Source organism: Equus asinus, chromosome 4, assembly GCF_041296235.1.
Source record: "Equus asinus isolate D_3611 breed Donkey chromosome 4, EquAss-T2T_v2, whole genome shotgun sequence".
Classification (NCBI taxonomy): domain Eukaryota; kingdom Metazoa; phylum Chordata; class Mammalia; order Perissodactyla; family Equidae; genus Equus; species Equus asinus.
Window position 1 is genome coordinate 113,833,699 of NC_091793.1, and position 21,773 is coordinate 113,855,471.

At 37.9% G+C, this 21,773-nt stretch overlaps 1 long non-coding RNA gene across 2 annotated transcripts in view; it reads left to right on the forward strand.

Moving 5' to 3' along the window:
• LOC123285219 (uncharacterized) overlaps positions 1 to 21,773 on the forward strand; it is a 63,289-nt gene that overhangs the window by 38,101 nt on the left and 3,415 nt on the right. The window lies entirely within an intron of this gene.

Consider the following 21,773-nt stretch of genomic DNA (forward strand, 5'->3'; position numbering starts at 1 on the left):
CTTTTCATGACAAAAACACTCAAGAAACTAGGAATAGAAGGAAACTTCTTCAATCTGGTAAAAGGTATCTAAGAAAAACCCACAACTACATCATAGTTAGTGATGAAAGACTGAATGTTTTCCTCCTAAGATCAGAAATAAGACAAAGATGTCTGTTCTCATCCCTTCTATTTAACATTGTACTAGAGGTTCTAGCTAAGGCAGTTAGGCAAGACAAGGAAATGAGAGCCATCCAGACGGGAAAGGAAGAAGTAAAAGTATCTCAATTTGTACGTGATGTGATCTTGTATATAAAAAATCCTATGGGATCCACTAAAAAGTTATTAGAACTAATGAATGAATTCAACAAGTTACAAGGTACAAGATCAATATACAAAATCAGTTTTATTTCATGCCCTAACAATGAACATTCTGAAAATGAAGTTAAGAAAACAATTTCATTTATAACGGCATCAAATATAGAATAGTAAAAATAAATTTAACAAAAGAAATGTCAGATTTGCACAATGAAAACCACAAAACATTGTTGAAAGAAATTAAAGCCTATTTAAATAAATAGAAAGACATCCACGCTCATGGATTGGAAGACTTACTATTGTTAAGATGGCAATACTCCCCAAATTGATGTCCAGATTCAACACAATCCATGTAAAAATTCCAGCGAACTTTTTGCAGTAATTGACAATCTGATCCTAAAATTCATATGAAAATGCAAGAGATTCAGAACAACCAAAGCAATTTTAAAAAATAGGAATAAAGTTGGAAGTTTCACACTTCCCAGTTTCAAATCTACAGTAATCAAGACATTATAGTGCCAACATAATGATAGACATATAGATCAGTGGAATAGAAGTGAGAATTCAGAAAGAAATTTGTCAGTTATGGTCAGTTCATGTTTTGGCAAGGGTGACCACACAATTCAATGGGGAAAGAATATTATTGTTGACAAATGGTGCTGGGACAACTGGGTATTCACATGCAAAAAAATAAATTTGGATCCATATCTCACACCATACACAAAATTTAACTCAAAATAGATAAAAAACCTAGATAGAAGAGAGAAAACTATAAAACTCTTAGGAAAAAAAACATAGGCATATATCTTTGTGACTTTAAATTAGTAAAGAGTTTCTTAGATATTACACCAAAGCCCAAGTAACGAGAGAAAAAAGAAGTAAATTAGGGGCTGGCTCCGTGGCCGAGTGGTTAAGTTCCCAGGCTCCTCTGCGGTGGCCCAGGGTTCGGATCCTGGGCGCGGACATGGCACCGCTCGTCAGGCCACGTTGAGGTGGCGTCCCACATCCCACAACTAGAAGGACATGCAGCTAAGATATACAACTGTGTACAGGGCAGGGTTGGGGAGATAAAGCAGAAAAAAAAAAAAAGATTGGCAACAGTTGTTAGCCCAGGTGCCAATCCTTAAAAGAAAAAAAAAAGGAAGATTGGCAACAGTTGTTAGCCCAGGTGCCAATCTTTAAAAAAACAAACAAAAAAAGAAGTAAATTGGACTTCATCAAAATTAAAACCTTTTCTGTTTTGAAGGGCACTATCAAAAACTGAAAAGACAGCCCACAGAATGGAAGAACGTTTGCAAATCATAGATCTGATAAGGGTCGAGAATATAACAAGAACTCATAACTCAAGAACAAAAAGACAAATAGCACAATTAAAAATTGGCGAAGGTTTGGAATAGACATTGCTGCAAAGAAGATATACAAATGGCCAATAAGCACATGAAACGATGCTAAGCATCATTAGCCGTTAGGGAAATGAGAATCAAAACCACAGTGGGATACCACTTGTTGTAGGTTGAATTGTGTCACCCAAAAAGATATGTTGAAGTCCTAACTCTGACAGCTGTGAATATGGTCTTATTTGGACATAGTGTCTTTGCAGATGTAGTCAAGACGAGGTCATACAGGATTAGGGTGGCTTCTAATCCAATATGGTTGAAGAAGAGATACAGGGGAGAATTCCACCTGATAACAGAATAAGAGGTTGAAATGATGCATCTACAAGCTAAGGAATGTTAAAGATTGCTGGCAACACAAGAAACCAGGAAAGGTATGGAACAGCTTTTCTCTTAGAGCCTTTAGAGAGAGCATGACCTTGCCGATACTTTGATTTCAGACTTCTAGCCCAAAACTATGAAAGAATAAATTTCTGTCGTTTTAAGTTACCAAGTTTGTGGTAATTTGAACCCTCAAATATTGCTGGTGGGAACATAAAATGGTGCAGCCACTTTGGAAGACAGTTTGACAGTTCCTCAAAAAGTAAACATAAGGTTACCATCTAACCCAGAAATTCCACTTCTAAGTATATATTCAAGAGAAATGAAAACATATCCACATAAAAACTTGTACATGAATGTTTATAGCAGCATTCTTAATAATAGCCAAAAAGTGGGAACAACCCAAATGTCCATGCACTGATGACTGGATCAACAAAAGGTGATGTATCCATACAATGGAATATCACTTGGCAATGAAAAGGAATGAAGTACTGACCCATGCTACAAAATGGATGAACCTTACAAACATGCTAAATGAAAGAACCACAAAAGACCGCATACTCTATGATTCCTTTAATATTAAATGTCTAGAATAGGCAAATTTGTGGAGGTAGAAAGTAGGTTAGTGAATTGCTTAGGCCTGGTGATAGGGGATGGGAAATGACTGCTAATGGTGGTGTATTTCATTTGAGGCTGATGAAATGTTCTAAAATTAGATACTGATGATGGTTTCACAACTTTGTGACTATACTAAAAACTACTGAAGTGTACCCTTTAAATGGATCAATTTTATGATATGTGAATTATATCCCAATAAAGCTACTAAAAAAGAATCCATTCTTCTGTGGGTGCTTTTCATTTTAGCTGTGCTTCACTTTGCTGTTTCCCACCTCTGAAATCCTATACATGGTGTGCCTGGAATGTTCTTCTCAATTTTGTCTCCTGATAATCCCTATTTATTCTTCAAAACTCAGCTTACACATCACCTCTTCTCTGAAGCTTCTGTCCTCACAGGAAAGTAAGCACTTCTCTGTGTTTCTATTTTTTTAAAAATTGAGATATAATTGACATATAACATTATATTACTTTCAGGTGTACAACATATTGATTCAATATTTGTCTCTGTGCAAATGATCACCACAATAAGTCTAGTTAACATCCATCACCATACATAATCACACATTTTTTTTTTACCTGTGATAAGAACTTTTAAGATCTACTCTTAGTAACTTTCAAGTATACAATACAGTATTATTAACTGTACTTGCCATATTGCACCTTAAATCCTCATGACTTATTTATTTTATAATTGGAAGTTTATACCTTTTGACCCCCTTTACTCGTTTCAGGCTCCACCGCCCCCCCTCCCCACCCCTGTCCCCCGCCAGCAAGCTCTGGCAACTACCGATCTGTTCTCTGCATCTATGAGTTTGGTTTTCTTTTCTTTTCTTTTCTTTTTTTAGATTCCACGTATAAGTGAGATCATATGGTATTTGACTTATTTCACTTAGCATAGTGCCCTCAAGGTGTTGCCTCTTGATGTGGTACTGGTGGGGACAGTTGTACATTTCTCGCTGTGTTGCCACTCTGCGTTTTCTTTTTGCTTTGATTTCTCCTGTAGGTTGTGTTCCTCTGAGGATGAGGAATGTATCTTACCACATCCGCGTCTATCCTCAGTGCTCATCTCTGTGCCTGGCACATAGCAGGCCATCAGTAAGCGCTTGCTAAATCCAACTGAATAATTTGAAAGCATATGGAACAAAGCTCAGGAATGAACAGCAAAGAAAGGATTACATAAGGTTGTGGTCATAAACAGCATTTCCTAATTAGACGGCGAAGAATGTGGTAATAACATGGCATTTGAGGCACCTATGGTTATAAAAGCTCTCAAATTTATCCTTTTATTACCCTGGCTATATTTCCAAAAGCCAGCTGGCTTTTTAGCTTTCATCCCTTCTTTTCTCCTACTCTCTTTCCTTGCTTCCCTCCCCTCCTTCCTTTTCGTTCCTGGGTCAGCATATGCATGTTTTCTCCTATTAAATTTTTTTTAACTTTCCATTTTAACATAATTTCAGTCTTGCAAAAATCATTCAAAGAATTCTCATATGCCCTTCACCCAGTTTCCCAAATGTTAACATCTTACAAAACGACAGTATGATGCTCAAAACCAGGAAATTACTTTTTATGCAATACTATTAACTAACGTACTGACCTTATTCAGATTTTGCCAATTGTCCCATTAATGTTCCTTTTCCGGTCCAGGATCCAATACAGGTTAGTTTCATGCCTTCTTAATCTCCCCTAATCTGGGACAATTTCTCAGTTTTTCATGACCTTGACACTTTGACCGAGCACAGGGCAATTGTTTTGAAGAATGTCCCTTAATTTAACAAATGCATAGTGGATACTTACTTTTTGTAGGCACTGTGCTGGTCTCTGGGATGCCTTAGTCTAGATGCAGTCTTTGTCCCCAGGAAGCTGGTTTTCTAGTGAAGGGAAGCAGAGATGCACAAATTAACAGGTAATTACGATACAGTGCAATAAATGCTGTAACAGAGGTAAACACTGAATATGGAGAAGATATTAGAAGGGAAAACTAGTTATATCTTGGGGGACTTGGAAAGACTTCTTGCAAGATATGATATCTAAACCAAGAGCAGAAGGATGAGGAGGTGAGCCAGGCAGAAGGTGGGGGCCCTAGAGAGAAGAGTGTTCCAGGCAAAATTTAATCCATCAAGTATAGCAGAACACTGCCGTCATTTTAAGGAATAACCTAAATACTCCTTGTAAAAATCTTTATAATCAGGACCACATTTGAACATGTTGAAGAAATCTGCTTTGACCTTTTCTGTCTTGTCAGAATTCATTTAAAAACCCTTGACATTCTGGCATTCATCCTTGTACTTTGGCAATTTCAGAAGTTCTGGTGATAAAATTGACTTTAAGAAGCACAATAAATGTGAAGCTAAAGAAAAAAAAGATTTTTATTGAGGTGAATTAATACAAGTAAATTCTGAAGTACATGAGCCTCTGAAGACAATGATTAAGGATGGTATAAAAAGAAATTAATTTATCAGAGGGACGCTGGCCTTGGTCATCACCGAGAAGCAATCACATAAATGTCATCATAAAGTTAGACAAAACCATGCAATTGTGTAAGCTTTTTGTATCTTGTAATACCCATCAGGAATAGTTCCCATTTGAACACAAGGGTTATAAGAGGTTCGTGTAAGAGAGAGCTGGCCAGGCTCATTAAAGCTGGACATCCACAGGTTGACTTATGAACTGCAGTCTATCATCACTCAGGTTCAAGTGTTTTTGGTTGGGAACTTTGAATAAAATTCTTGGCTGTGATTTAGAAACAAACTATTGAAGGATGAGGCTATAGGCAAATGTGTACCCAGAGTAGACCTCCTCCTCCTCTTCCATCTTCTTTTTTGTTCTCTACATTCCCTTCTGGGAACAGCGTTTGCCCACCTTGTCTCACCTGCCAAAACTTGGCCAATCATAATTCTTCATTTCTTTGGCCACTATGATTGGCTCAAAGAGTGGGAACAGTACTTCAGCAGGGCCAATGAGAGGCTTTTGCTGGGATATTTCAAACTGAATCTAGAAAGAGAAGGATCATTCCTCTCTAGTTGTGGAGGTAAGCAGAAAGGAGTCTGGAAGCCATGACTAATCACGAATCCTCTCTATGTCGAAAAACGTCTGCAGCAGATGTGTGAGAAAAACAGAGAAAAGAGGCTGAGGAAGAGCTCTGGTGGCATTGGCTGCAACATCCTTTTTTTATATTCTTTATTCTCTGTTTTCTTTTATTTATTTCTTAACAGCTTTATTGGGATATAATTCACATACCATACAATTCTCTCATTCAAAGTGTACAATTTGATAGTTTTTAGTATATTCACGGAGTTGTGTAGCTATCACCAGTCAATTTTAATGTAAGATTTTATCTCTGGACTCTCAATTCTATTCTGTTTGATTTATATGTCTATCCTTATGTGTATTTCTCTTTTGCACTGTTTTACTGATACAGAATTTACACCATCTATTTCTATTGGTTATCTTTGAAATTTTATTATACCCATGTAACTGAACAAAGCCCAAAGTTACACAATATCTTAATTCCACTTGAAATAAATACAAGTCCATAGAGCTATTTAACTTGGATCACACCCTTTCCCCTTCTGACTTATGGACAATTGTCCAACACAGGTTTCCCCCACCATCTGAAAGTTTGCTTTACACAACGTCGCTTTTAGAAAGCCCTACATTAGTACCTGTTTTTGCTAACGAAAAAAATCAGAAGATTTCGCTTTTATGGAGAAAGGTGAAAAGCAAAAATAGTGTTCAGTGCCTGTTTTGCAGTGAGCCATTATAGAGGCCAAGCAGGCGAGCACACTGTTGTATTTCAAACCTTCCACATCAGCCACACCAACCACATCAGCCACAGCAGACAACAAACCCTGACCTTCGACGCTGAGGCAGGCAGACACAGAAGAAGGTGTAGATGTTGGTGACCTGCCTGCCCTGATGGACTCAGAGGTGATTAATAGATGACTCTCTTCCTCTCCTCCACTCCGGTCTCCTGTACCTTCCACCACCACCAAGGACTCAGTCTAACAGAGCATCACCACCACCACCTCTCAGCCTTCCAGTGTGCTCGCTGTCTTCTCGATTCTGGCAAGTGAAACTACACTGTGCACACATTATTTCTACTTTATATAGGCTGAGTGTTTATCATATCATTCCTGCTTTTACTATATGTTAGCCTTATTTTAGGTTTTATGTGTTATCTGACATGATTTGGTAGGTTATTTTTTGGGCCTGAGAACTCTCAACAATTTTTTCCATATAAATTAACGGTAATTGCTTCCTTACTTTATGCCATTTCGGCTTACAGAGGATTTCACAAGAACACTCTACTTCCAGATAGTGGGGGGAAAGGGCTGCCTTAGTTTTGTCTTTTTCTTTTTCCATCCTCACAAACTAGATATTCTTCTTGTTATTATTCATACAGATAGTGATTGTGTACATCATTACCATTTTATTTCCTTACTATTCCTTCTCATATCTCAGATCATAATTCTAGAATCATTTTCATTGTTCCTGAAGTATCTCTTTTGGAAGTTCTTTTAGGGCAGGTCTGAAGGTAGTAAACTCTCCTAGTTTGTACTTAAATAAAATTGTCATTATTTCAGTCTCATTCTTGAAAGATAATTTTGTAGGATACACAATTCCAGATTGAGATTTGTTTTCTCTCACTTTATTTGAGAGAAATACTGCTCCTGACTTTCATTACAGATATTGAGAAATCAACCAATGGTTTAATGGTCATTCTTTTGTAAATTATTTCTTTTTACTCTTGGATTGATTTTAAGATCTTTGTCTTTGCTGTTTTGCGTTTTTACATAAGCCCAAGCATGAATATTTTTTATTTATGCTTCAATTCCAGAAAAATTGCAGCCACTGTTTCTCCAAAGATTTCTTCTCTGCTTCTCTTTAATCTTTTCTGCTGGGACTCCAATTGAACGCCGAGACATACCTCACACCATACACAAAAATAGTTTGGATTAAAATTAAATGTAAAAGCCAAATTTTAAAAAAATTTTAGGAAAATATCTTTATGACTTTGGAGTAAGGAAGGATTTCGGAAACAAGATGTAATAAAGCACACTCTTAAAGGAAAATATGAATGAATCCAGCTACATTTGGTTAAAAAACATCTGGTCAAAAATGAACACCATTAGAAATATAAAAAGAGTTTTTTGTTTGGCATCATTAGGAACTTGTGATTTTTAACATATCAGTTGTGTTTCAATCCTTTAATTGCTATTCTTCTGAATGCTCAAGTAACCCTATTTTGGTCTGTGGAAAGCTCTTTGAGTTGGCTCCTGAGCACTGCTGATGCGACTCTAGCAGACTTTGCAGCTTCCTTGCTTTCAGTTATGATGTATAGATTCATTCTATGTATTTCCTGTTCCAGATCAAGAGATAGCCATTTCTCCACGGATCCTTAGTTTATTTAGTGGAAAACAGTAGTTGGAGTCCACAACCTGTTCCCCTCTGTAGGAGTCTAGGGAACTAATTTATGATATTGTAAACTGTTAAAGAGAAATTAGCATTTATCTTGCTTTTTCTAAATGAACTGTACCTGAAGGTATCCATAGTTCATAAGGGGAAGTTTTTGTGTTTGTTTGTTCTGTTTCTTATTTTTTAATAGAAGTATTCCAGCTAATAAATAAAGGTGGACTGGTATCATTAGAATATCACCATTTTGCAACTCCTATTGAATTAATGAAACTAGACAATGATCATCGCAAAAGGAGAGACAGCTAGACATTATGTACCTCTGGATGGAATTACACTACATCATCAGTGAAGTAATCTTGCCAAAAATATTGCAGTTGAGTCTATTCAAGTGTCTCAATATAACTACCAAAATTTGATGCTGCTGCTATTTCTAGGCCTATAGACATTACTGCCTCCAGAAATTGTACGTAGGTGCTGTTGCTGCTGCTGCCTTCACTATAGGGGTTCCCCTTGGTCCCCATGTTTTAGGAACTCTGCAAGATAAAAACCTGACTCCTTCAACAATAACAAAAACATTTCCAAAAAATAAAAAAGAGAGAGAGATGGAGGGGTAACCTACAGATTAAAATCTACTTAAAAGATATATCAACCAATTGTAATGCTTATTGAATATTGATTATCAGATATTGATTGTAATTGATTATTTGGATATTGGCTCAAACAAACAAACTAAAAACATTTGTAAAGCACTTGGGGAAATTTGAACACTGACTGGATAATTTGACAATACTAAGGCATTGTTTTTTACATATTATTAGGTTGATGATGGCATTATGGTTCTGGTTTTACAAAGAGTTCTTTTCCTCAGAGATTCACACTGAAATATCTGTGCAGAAAGTGATATAATATCTGGGAATTGTCTTCTAAATAATCTAGTGTTGGGGAGTGCAGGTTGGTTATGTAGATGAAACAAGATCAACGAGCTGAGTGATGGCTACTCTGAGATTCACTATACTATTCTATTTTGTGTATGCTTGAAGATTTCCTAATAAGATACTTTTTTAAAATTGAAAAGATAATCCACGACCTGGGAAGAGATATATTTACTGCCTAGAACTTTAAAAAAATGGAATATATAAAAAGAAGCCCTTAATATCAATAAGAAAAAGGCCAAAAATCCAACTTAAAAATTGGGCAAAGGATAGGAATAGGCAGTTTATAGAACAAGCTCTAATGACTATGAAACATATTAAGGGATGCTCAGCTTTACCGTTAATCAAGAGAATGCAAATTAAAACCACATTGAGATATCTTTGCACAACCATTAGTTTGGCAAACATTAAGATGCTAGATGACACGACATGTTGGAAACTATGTGGAGAAATGGGAACTGTTAAAATTTTTATATCCACTGTGGAGACTGGATCAGAGCTGGTAAGTCTGCAGATTTGCATATCTCCCAGAAATGAAAAGTTATAAGACACTTGTCTTCCTAGCCTTCCATAAAGATGAGATGCAGGTGTTAGACCCAGTCTGCCAAACAGATACATTGGCTCCAAACTTTGAATCTGAAGATGGCATTAAAAAGTCCTTTTTTTTTAGTAAAGGTGATAGTGGCGATGGCACCTACGTACAATTTCTTGAGGCAACGACTATAGTCCTAGAAAGAGCACGAATATTGAGCATGCATCATTTTGTAAATAAAGGGGCAGTAGCTGCCTTTAAGCAGAGCAGCATTGTCCTCGTTAGATCAGTTCCATGGTATGATATTAAGTAGTTTATCTTCAGGTTGGTTCTCAAGCCCTTCCTGAGATTCTGTAAGCTATCCAACATCCTTTAAAAAATTATTTTTCTTGTTTAAGTGATCCATAATGGCTTTCTGCGGCTCATAACTAAGAGTCTTGACTGACATGGAGAGCAATTTGGCAATATCTATTGAAATTGAGGCTATGCATACCCTACAACTCAGCAATGCCACGACTGCGTTGTCTAGTAGGAGGACTGTGTCCTCCAATATACTAGCCACTAGTCACATGTGGCTACTGAACACTTGAAATGTGTTATGGCTAGTGTGACTGAGCAATTAAAATTTTAATTTTATTTGATTTATTACTTTTAATTAATTTAATTGATTTTAAAATTAATTTAAATTTAAGTTGCCACATGTGGCTACTGGCTACTTTATTGAACAACACAACTCTAGCAAAATGCTGCCCATGTGCACAAAGATACTCAGTGCAGCAATATTTGCAACAATAAAAAATCGGAAACAATCCATAGTTACACAAATACCATAAAGCAGTCAAAACTAGGAAATTGAGTTTCTATTATCAACATGGATAAACCTATAGACCTCAATTTGGAGGGAAAATGCAAGCTATATTATGATAGATACAATGTAGTACCACTTTATGTAAAGTTTAAGAAATACAGAATTATTCTTTATATTTTTTATTGATTTAAAAATGTGAGAAAAATTTAAAAAACACAAAAGGGAAGGTTTCACACTGAATTCAGGAGCATGTTCCCTCTGGTAAGGGAAGAGAGAGAATTGGAGGTCTTTGACTGTATACATTCTAGGATTTGTTAAAGCTTGGGCAAGCATCATTAATTAGTTGTATTATTAGAATTTTTATTAATATCTGAATGTTTCTAATCAACTATGAAATATTAAAATATTAAGAAATTTATATATACGTGTATACCTTTAATACATTGAGTAACAGACTAGCCTGCCTCTTCAGTCTCCTTTTATTCCAGTGATCATAAAGATTATCTGTTCTCCCAAATCCATTCTCCTCTTCTTCCATAGTGATGGAGATGTGCCTAGGATGAGAATGCCCATTTCCCAGGCTCCCTTGCAGGTAGATGTGCATGTGTGGCTCCACTCTTGCCGATGGAAGGTGGGTGGAAGTGAGGTGAGCAAATTGCCTCTAACAAATTTCTTGCCCCAAACTTCCAGGCTTCCACCCTCCAGATGGCTTGAAGAGCAACAACCAAGATGGCCTTGGAAGCCACATGTGGAAGAGGGAGTGCTGTCAGCCTCAGTCGGTGAATGGCTGTGTGGAACAGAGCTGTCCACCTACCCGTGACATTTACCTGAGAGAGAAATAAGCTTCCTTGTTTCTCGAGTCTTACTATTGTCGAGTCTCATTATGGCAGCTCCTTCAGATATGTAATCAGCTTTCATTTTTTTCACTTACTCTGTCCCAAGTTATTTTTCTGATACCTGCGTTGTTCATGGTGTTTATTAAAATAAGGGATTAGGGGTAAGTTACTCTTAATTAGTTACTCTTTACTAAAATAAGGGATTAGGGGTAAGCATAAAATAATATTAATTTTCACTCCTATTTAGGAAATACATATAGAAAGTATGATAAGTTTTTATAACTGCTAGATATAGGATAGTGAGTAGAAGATAATACAAATTACATTTTCATAGCAGTTATAATTTACTAAGAATTTCACATTTGGCACCTGTGGGCCTGCCTCTAGTTTCGATGTCTCATTCACAGATAAAGAAACCACAGCCCGAAGTTGTTGTACTTGACTAAATTCACACCATGAGTTAGTGGCAGAACCTTCTGGTTTATTCTCACTCCATTCCTCACCTCCTCCCATTGCCTCCCTAGCTTGGAAGGGAACTTGGAGAGAAAATGGTTGATGTATGATGCTTGAATTCTACCCACAGTAATTTATTGAAACATCAGGACAAGATACACACACTCCTGGGAATTTATAAATCTGGGCCACTCTGAATGTTCTCTTCCACACAAAGTGTTGGAGTAAACTTCTCAGAGCTAGTTAGTTTTGAGGCACAGTAATAAGTCTGAATATGAATTCTGGTTCGCTGATTCCGAGGTGCAAGTGGTATTCTTCACATTGGGAGATGAGAATTCACTTTCCATAAGGCAACGTGTCTTTGACTTTCCCCCTGAAGTTCCTCAGTGACAAAAACAGTGAACAGCTCTTTGTGTGAGGCGACAGGTGAGAGAAGGGTTCTGGGTATAAAATCTAAAGCTCCTTCCTCAGGAACAAAATTTCTTCAAAGGGATGTATTTTATATTTAGAATTCATGCTGATTTTTGCATGCTATTCCACAACATGGCTTTATTGGTTTTAATAGAAAAAGAATTTTTCAAATCATCAGTTAAATTTCTGAATTCCCTCTTCAAAATCTCTGTGGGAAGTTGCTGCCTTATTTATCCTGTGTACAGATAGACTTCCTCATGTCCACAAGGTCACAAGTCTCCCATTTTATAGTCATAGCTAAGATATTGGGCACAAGAGTAATTAACGCTCTTCATTTCAGAGTATCATCTCTCCTCCACACCCCTGAGGTTCAGGTCAAAGTCGCCTAGAATTCAAATCTTCCTGCAGGGGCTGTTTAAAAACTGGGACTAACTGTATTCCCATGAGAGCCTAGAGACTTTTTTTTGGAGGGAGTGGCGGAGCAGGGGGTCACTTACTCTTTGCGTAGAATATGGACAATAGAATACTAGTGCTAAAAGGATGCATACACAGCATCGATTCTTAGATAAATAAACAAAAACCCAGATAGATTATGGTTCTTGCCCCAAATTAAAAATCTGACCAAATATTAACACATTTTCCTCCTTGATTAATAGCTGGTTGGGATATCTTTTGCCCAAGTTCTAGATTACTACCAGCTATAGAATGTATAGTGGCCATCAGCTGCTTCCCAAATTGCCAAGAAGTTGTTGAACATTCGTACTTTCTTAACTCTTCAAGTACAAATGAGATACACATTTTGGTAGATGATTTTAGAATCCTTTCGCATTTGAAATGCTATTTAAAATCAACGTCATTTTAAGCAATGTTCAGCAACAATACCAAACAGCATTCCTGAATCATAAGAAGAAACTAATTATTTACGTAGAAATAACATGCAATGCCATAATTCAAAGGCCTAGAGCAGGGGTTGGCAAACTTTTTCTGTAAAAGGCCAGATGGTAAATATTTTAGGCTTTGCAGGTCATATAGTCTCTGTTAAAACTACTTAACAATGCCATTGTAGTGTGAAAGCAGCCATAAAAAATATGCAAAAGAATGAGCATGACTATGTTTCAATAAAACATTATTTACAAAAACAGGCAGCGTGCAGAATTTGGCCTTCAGGCTGCAGTTTGCAGACTCCTGCCCTAGAGTCCTGTGTTTTATAGGCTTTAAACGGTGTGTGTATATAAAGTTACCCAGAATGCTTGCTCTGAAAATGCTGCTAATCTTTTGTTTGGTTAGTTTTATTTATTTTTTAAATAGCTCCTACATATTTTAATAAATCGAATGTAAATCTAAGTGACAGGATACTTCCAGAGATGTGTGCATGGCCTGGCAAGAGTCATGTAATATGACTCATCTCAGTTACCTCATCTATAAAATGGCATATAATATAATCCTTATTTAGTTGCTATTTCTGAACTAGCTAGCTCAGGAATGATAGTAGGATGCACTGAAGACAAAAAGGGCATATTATTTATTTAGAGATGAATTTGTTATATCTGTCTGCCTCTTTATTTTGTTCCTTAAGAATGCCAAGTTTCTATCCCAGCCTCTTGTGTGGTCTTCTGTGAGTTATCTCAGCTTCTTTATCTGAATCATAAAGAATGATGCTTACCCACATCTTGTGGATATGGCAAGGAAAGCACTATGGATGCCAAATGTCATCTATCTAGCACTCACTGCTATTGGAGCTGGACATGTCCACACACTTTAATTGTAGCATACTGATGACTGCCAGGCCTCACAGTCTTGTGGCTTTCCATCAAACAACCTGAGAAGGGAGATAAAAAGGGAAGAAAACCAACAAAACAGAAAAGGAAAGACGATAAAACATAAGGATAATGGCTGAGTGGATAACATCTTTAGGTACCATGAAAAGTATTAAGCCAGTGCGTTTGTTGAATTCATTTTGTTGGTGGTCACTTTGTGTTCATTCTGAACATCCAGCAGTTAGCTAAGTAAACACACATGACTGATGAAAGAAGAAAGGGAACTATTTTTACGGGGGCCATTAAACTTTAACTACCATCTGGCAGGGAATGATTAGAGAAGATCAAAATTAAGGCAGTCAACACAAATGCTGTGTGAATACCTCAGGGAATTAATGTGGATAAAGACAGTGAACTTGTGGTTAAATAAAGAGACAGACATAAGAGGGAAGTGGTGAACACATCCTTTATAGCTTTGGACCTCATGGTCACATTCATTGCCAAAGGAGCTCAAAGAGGGGAGAAATAACAAGGAGGCCATGAGAAAATCTGAAACACCTGGAAATAATCAGATGCTCTGCACCAATCATAAAAAAGAAAGTTAAAGAACTACACAGGACCACATCATTTGGGCTTCCTCCCTACCCAGGAAGGAAATGTTTATAGGAGAGGTGTGTTGAAATTGGCAGATAGTTAATATTCAGATTGGCCTACTATTTAAAAGTAGGAAATGGTTGTATATACTGCTGGGAAAAAACATTAGGAACTACATCCTTGTGAACACTAAAACCTCCGTAATTTCTGGGAATCACTGTTTGCCCACTAATTGAATAGTCACCCAGCAGGTAGTTTGAGAGAGAGTAGAAAAAGGGAAGTTGGGCCTTATTCTTTCAGGGTGCGTCTCTATCTTCCGTCAGTGGATGGCACAGTACTTAACCCTAGGGCAGCTTCTCCCCATTGAAAGTACGCATAAAAGATTCTTGGAGAAAGCTACTTGTTTTGTTTTGTAGCTTGTTTCTGTATTTAGATGGACTTAGAAGGCCAACCTTTAAACATCTGAATGAGGAACCATGTCACACACGATAGCTGTGCTGGGTGGGCCCCTTAGCCTGCTCTCAGTTCTGAAATAAGAAGCTCCGTCTGGGGAAGGTCCAGGGCCTTGAACTTTGATTACTAGAGTGATCAAGACGGTTTTGGAACAAACACACCGAAGCTAGTCAGTCCCCGGCGTCAAAATGGAAATATCCTGAGGCAAAAGGAAGGAAGGATGTGTCACCTGAGGCAGTGTTTATGAAAATTCATGATGCATATTTTTTTTCTCTCTCTCTGATTTCTCCTTATTTAAGGACTTTATATCAGGTAGCGTGCAAAGTGCATTTCCACACCTTATCTCATTTAATTGTCAATGCAATCCTATGAGGTATGAATCATGATCTCCACCATACAGAGGAGAAAACTGAGAACCAAGACATAGAGAGGTTAAATAACTGGTCCCAGGATAAGGCCACATGGGTAGTCAGTGTTGGAGTCAGGATTCGAACCCAGGTCTTACTTTTTGCACGTTATTGCTCTTATGCTCTTACCTACCGTGAAATAATCTCCCTCCTACCATGAAATAATCTCCCTCTTACCACTCTACTGGTGCCAAAGTTCTCACACCAGTTCCCCGGCATGATGACCTCCACACTTTCCCCTTCTTGATTGAGGCCAGGCCCAACTTCCTGTTAGGGTCAGAGGGTTAAAAATAGTGGACACAGCCTAGTAAAGTGTCGGAGCAAGCCTGCTTGGATCCCCTGCACCCAGGTGGACAGAGCCTGGGGGTTCTGGACCAGTCATCACCACGCACCTGGGCTACTATATTTGGGCCAGACCCCTTCAAGGGATTTTGAAAAGAAAATCAATCCAAAGTAAAGCAACTGAATTTTTTTCAAGCTTTGAACAATATTTGGTATAGCCTGGTGAAGGTATATAAGCACATTTTCCTTGTTTCTTGTTTTTAGAGTGAAATATTTTAAAGTGAAATTCTATTTTAATTAAAATTCAAATAATGGCATGACATGCACAGATACCCAATGTGCAAGAAAATGCAGTGTTAAAAGTAAGAAAATTCAAAGGTGTGCCAGAAACCTCATCATTAACGCACTTCCTTCTGCCTTTGTACTTCTGGAATCTCTAAACATCTGGTGATTTTACCATCAGGAAACGGTGCAGTGTCCATCTGTTAAATCAGGCTTTGGCTTCATTCACCTGGGAGGAGCAGCCAGATGTGGGCGTCCTTTATATAATTAATGATTTCAGTCTTCCCTTTGTACATGCCCTGTGAGGGCACAGTCAGGGGTTCAGTCTATAAATCACTAAAAAATGAAAAATTCATATTTTCCTTTAGGCATAATGAAGAAGCAGAACACTTTTTTTTTTTAGTCAGAGCATAAATCATTAGAATCTATTTAAATTTTTGCCACCGAAGATTTTTAACTGCTTTTTTTCTTTGACAGAAAAACCGTTGTACACATTAACTTAACACAAAAAATGTTTCTGGCTGCTCAGGTAGTGGATGTGAAGTGGATCGCGCAAACATGTTCCCTGGATCTCTCCCTGTGGCAGTCTATGAGATCTTTACAACTCATTTATAAATAGCTTCATACGAAGTTTCAGTCCACAGTCTTTCCTATCCCATCACAGTTATTAATCATGCCCACATGTTAGAATGTCCCTGTGACAAAGCACCGACTTCAGTTACTGTCGGGGGCCTGAGACAGCGTGGCCTAATGATGACAAGCCCAGGCTCTGTCCATTATGGCACTGTGACCTTTGGTGAGTTGCTCAGTCTCTCTAACCCTCATTTCCTCCTCTGTAAAGTGGGGACAGTGATACTAATAGTCCCTACTTACAGAGCTGTGTTCAGAATTAAATGTGACCAGGTATGTGACTGGACCTGACACTTAGTCAGAACTCAGCAAAGTTAGCAATTATCAAATACTTATAGACACTGCGAGCAAACTACTTATAAAAAGATTTCTCACGAAAATTGAGTGGAAATTACAGAGATTTCCCATATAAACCTTGTTCCTATAGTTGTGCAGCCCCCCCCCATTATCAACATCCCTCACCCGAGAGGTACATTTGTTACAGCTGATGAACCTACACTGACACAGCATTGTCACCCAAAGTCCATAGTTTACATTAGGGCTCACTCTTGGTGTTGTATATTCTATGGGTTTGGCAAAATGCATAATGACATGTATCCACCACTATAGTATCATATAGAGTAGTTTCACTGCCCTAAAAATCCTCTATGTTCTGCCTAATCATCTCTCCCTCCTCCCTAACCCTGGCAACCACTGATCTTTTTACTGCCTCCATAATTTTGCCTTTTTCAGAACTTCCTATAGTTGGAATTAAACAGTATTTAGCCTTTAGAGATTGGTTTGTTTCACTTAGCAATATACATTTAAGTTTCCTCCATGTCTTTTTATGGCTTGATACCCCATTTCTTTTTAGCGCTGAATAATATTCCATTGTCTGGATGTACCACAGTTTATTGATGCATTCACCTACTAAAGGGCATCTTGGTTGCTCTCAAGTTCTAGCAATTATGAATAAAGCTGCTATAAACATCCGTGTGCAGGTATTTGTGTGGACGTAAGTTTTCAATTCATTTGGGTAAATACCAAGATGTACGATTGCTGGATAAATGTTTAGTTTTGTTCGAATCTGCCGAACTGTCTCCGAAAGTGGCTGTGTCATTTTGCATTCCCACAGCAATGAATGAGAGTTCTGCTCGGTTTTGCTGTGAGCCTAAAACTACTCTACAAAATAAAGTCTATTAGAGACTTAAAAAAGAAAAAGCCTTTCTCTTGACAAAATGGCTTCTGTCACCATCTGGATTAGTAGTCCTATGATCACGGACATAGCCAGTCTAATCTTTCAAAATTTCTGGTTCTCCGAATTAAATGCACAGGAAGATAATTATGCCTGTGAAATCTAGAGGTATTAATTTCAAGAAGTGTCACCATGTCACCATCTTCTCAGCAGCTATTTACTGAGAGCCTCCTACATGCCAGATTTGTACCAGAGGCTGAGACACATGGGGTAGGTCAAGACAGGAAAGGAACATTGGGTACTTCCCAACCTTCACCGTTGGAACTGTGAGATATCAATGAGAATCAATCCACGCTGCTTCCAACCTCTGAGAAGCATAGAAACTGGGTAGTGAACATCTTGCCTAAAACCAACATGAAAAATGTGATAAGCCACCAGTTTTTCTTACCTTAGCTTGTGTTGCATTGATTACTGTCATATGTCCCTGGGGACGTACCTCACTGGGTGGTTGGCCTTAAGCGTGTGCTCTTTTCCTCTTCGTCTAACTGTGGTCAATCCCACTCTTGCCTTCTTCCTGCTCTTGCCTCTGCCTGGGGCACAACTGGGACACTTGCCATCATTTTCCAGTGTCCACAGGGCGAAGTTAAGAGTTTTTAAGAGTTAATGTGGGAACCTCTCTACATTTCCCTCTTTCCAGACCACTCCCCTGCCTCCCCATCCCTTCTCCCATCCTTACTTCTTGTACCTCCAGCTCCTTCTAGTGGTTCAGAGTCCCATCACTTCTCACCATTCTTTCTCTCCAATCCCTTCGGTGGTTCCTACCACTTGTATTTTAGAGCTTAGGAGCTCCAACTCCTTCTCCCTGACAGGGAAATAGAAGGGAAAAGACAGAGTCCCTGATCCCTTCTGGGGCTGTAGCCAGAGAAAATGCATCCCTATCTCTGCTCTATTATCTGAACTCGTGTTCCAAGAAAGATTAAGCCAAGTGGTGGTTATTTTCTGCGGCATTTGTTGATTCCATTTTCCAACTGCGTTTGATGTTAAAGAAAATTCTGTGGCTGACCTGAGGCATACTGATTCACAAGTCAACATTAGAAATGTGGCTCTTCATTAAAAAGGAATACAAGTGCTGGGGAATAGAACTAGAACCTGATTAATTGGCTATTCACCAACAGTATTTTAATCCTGATTTTTCTGGATATAGCTATATTGGTGGGATCTTCATTTGATCTGACTTATATTTTATCAGTCTAATAACATATTGCTTTTATAGAGGGTTCTATAATTAGCACTAGATTCAAACATATCCAAACCATGAATTAGCTGTTCTCTTTGCATGTGAGTCAGTTGAGGGGGAACAGATGCAGAGAAAAATCTAAATATTGGCTACTGTGAGTTTAGGGTCCTGTGCGACTATATGCTCCTCTGATTCTCTCTTATGATTAGGCCATAGATCCTTTTTGGAGAGCTTTCCAGATGCTCTTCAAGCTATTGCTAATCCAATATTCCCAAATCCAGAATTTCATTTTTTCCTCCCTGAAATCAGGCCAAATTTATTTCTGTATACTTAGCTAAAAACTGAACATGAATTAAAGTACTAAGAAAGAACATGGAGAATGTTAGTCAGAATAGTGTTTATATTTCTCTATTGTAAAGAATAATCATTTGCAGACAAGGACACACCAATATCTTAATTATAAATATTAGTGAAAATATTACTTGATCGTGACATATTTTATGATTTCATGATGTAAAATTCAAATGTACTATTATTAAATGACAAATATTGACTCATAAAATATAATTCAGGTCTAAAGAACAATTGATCAAAACTGGAAGCAGATTTTTAAATAAGATAGGAATTCATATTTGAAATATTTTTTTCTCCATTTATATGTATACCGAGATGGTAATGTAAAATGCATCCTACTAGAAATAAAAAAGACTACTACCAGGATGTCATTGAACATACTTCGAATTGTTAGGGCTTTGGTTTATTTTTCATATATTTAGTAGACTATTCATTTTCTGGCAAAACCAGCTTCTACTCCGAGATGTAAAAGAGAAAGCAAGAAAGTGATTGGGACTTATTTAAACAAGATAATTTCTATGTCTTAACAAGTTTATAAACAGAGATATCAATGATTTTAAAAAAAGAGATTTTATGAGTCATAAGAAGGTGCTACTTTATGGAAAATGATAATAACAATGTAATTTATTGGGCTCCTACTCTCTGCCAGGCATGGTGTCAGATGCTTTATATTCATTAATTTTATCATCTAATCCTCAATATAACTCTTCAAGGTTGGCAAATTTCTCCAGAAAAACTAATGCTCAGGAAAATTAAACAATTGGATATAGCTTATAAATGCTACACAAAGTTTGATTAGCAGCACAGTGCTTACTCGCCTTGGAATTTTCCTTCCATCTGCATTTGCAGCTTCTCTTGAAGTCAAAGTGAAGAGAACGCCTCCAGCAGCACGGCCCATTGCAAATGCCTCCTTACTTGTCTTCCTGGTTCCAATATTAGCAACCTTCAGTCCATTTAGCACACGGTAGTTGGAGAGAGATCTTTTAAACACGTGTCACACCCCTGCTTAAAACCCTTCAAAAGCTTCTCATAGCACTTCAGAAAACCCAAATTAATGAGCCCTATATGATCTGACCCCAGCCCCTCTCCAATACAATTAACCCCCACTGCCCTGTCCTGCTCTGCCTAGCCACACTGGCCTTCTGTGGGTCCTGAAAACAGCCAGGAATCCTTGAGTACTTTCCTACTGCTCCTTCCTGGAAAGTTCTGGGCACTTCTCACTTTGCAGATTGTGGCTTAAATATCACCCCAGAGAGGCCCTCTCTGTTTGACTATCACTGCCCCCTACTCATTTACTTCACAGTGTGCATCATAACTTGTGGTTGCATATTTATTTGCTTATAGTTGGTCTCTTGCACATTGTCACCTACACAAGGGCAGAGAGTACATTAGAACATGTGGCCTAACTTGATGGGGGACACTGAATGAATTCTTAAACTTTATTCTGGAAAACAACCCACAAAACAGACCCAGATGAAGATGGACTTCACAGAATGGCTGTATGACTTAACAAACTAATTGCTGGGTAGTATATCTAGATGTTTTTATTCATTATATGTTTCATGATTAAAAACTCACTATTTTAAAAAGTTAGGGAACTGGGTGCCGAATGCCTTATGTTAACTTTCCGTTAGCCCTGTCTGTGCCCCAGGGGCCCAAAGCTGTGACAAAAAAGCGTTCTGCATAGAACATTTACACGCTTGATGTAGTACATGGCAGTTGCGAAGGCAGAAAGCCAGAGGTAATGAGCACTATGAGAATTATGTGCGGATCTTCTCTGCAGCACTTCCCGACTGTAATTGAACTGTCCCCTCCTGATCCTTCAGGTGCTATCAGGATGATTTTCTGCAGACTTCAAGAAAATCCCTGAAGGGCCAAAGACACTTTCTTGGTGTTACAGTCCTTATTTCAAGTGAAGCTAATGTTTGACTCCTAAGTATTTTAATAAGTTTCAAGAAAAAAGGAAATTCTGAGTTGAAACTCCTCTCCCCACCCCCAGCAAATACAAAACCTATAAGATTCACTTAAACAATAAGATCTGGAAGCTATGTCTCTGTTATAATCCACACTTGTCTCAGACATTCTAAGTCTATAGGCTTTTTTTTGGGGGGGGAGTGGATAGTAAATGGTTTCATTCTTTTGCAAGTGGTACCCCTAATACCAAGTATAGAGATCATTTCATGTTTGAGGCTTCGGCAAAGAGCCCAAGCACAAAATAAAGAGTGATAAAAATTCCTTCTCTCAGCTCTTGGAGTTGACTTAAGGAGAGTGAGGATACCTACCATCTGCCCTCGCTTTGCATTTTGGAGATCTAGCTTTTCAGTCTGTCTGCAATTTGTCTACTCTCTACGTCTACCAAAAAACATTACCTTTCTAAAGATAAACCTCACTAGAATATCCATTTACGTGCAAAATTCACTTATAAGAATAGCGGCTGCCATTTTCTGAGTTTTTACCATGCACCAAGCACTCTACAATGACTTCATTCATCCTTTCAGTTACTTGTTATTTTCATATGTTTGGTTATTCTAAAGAAATAGTTTCCAACCTATGGATCTTAGTTCCTAGGAGCCCTTGGAGTTACTGT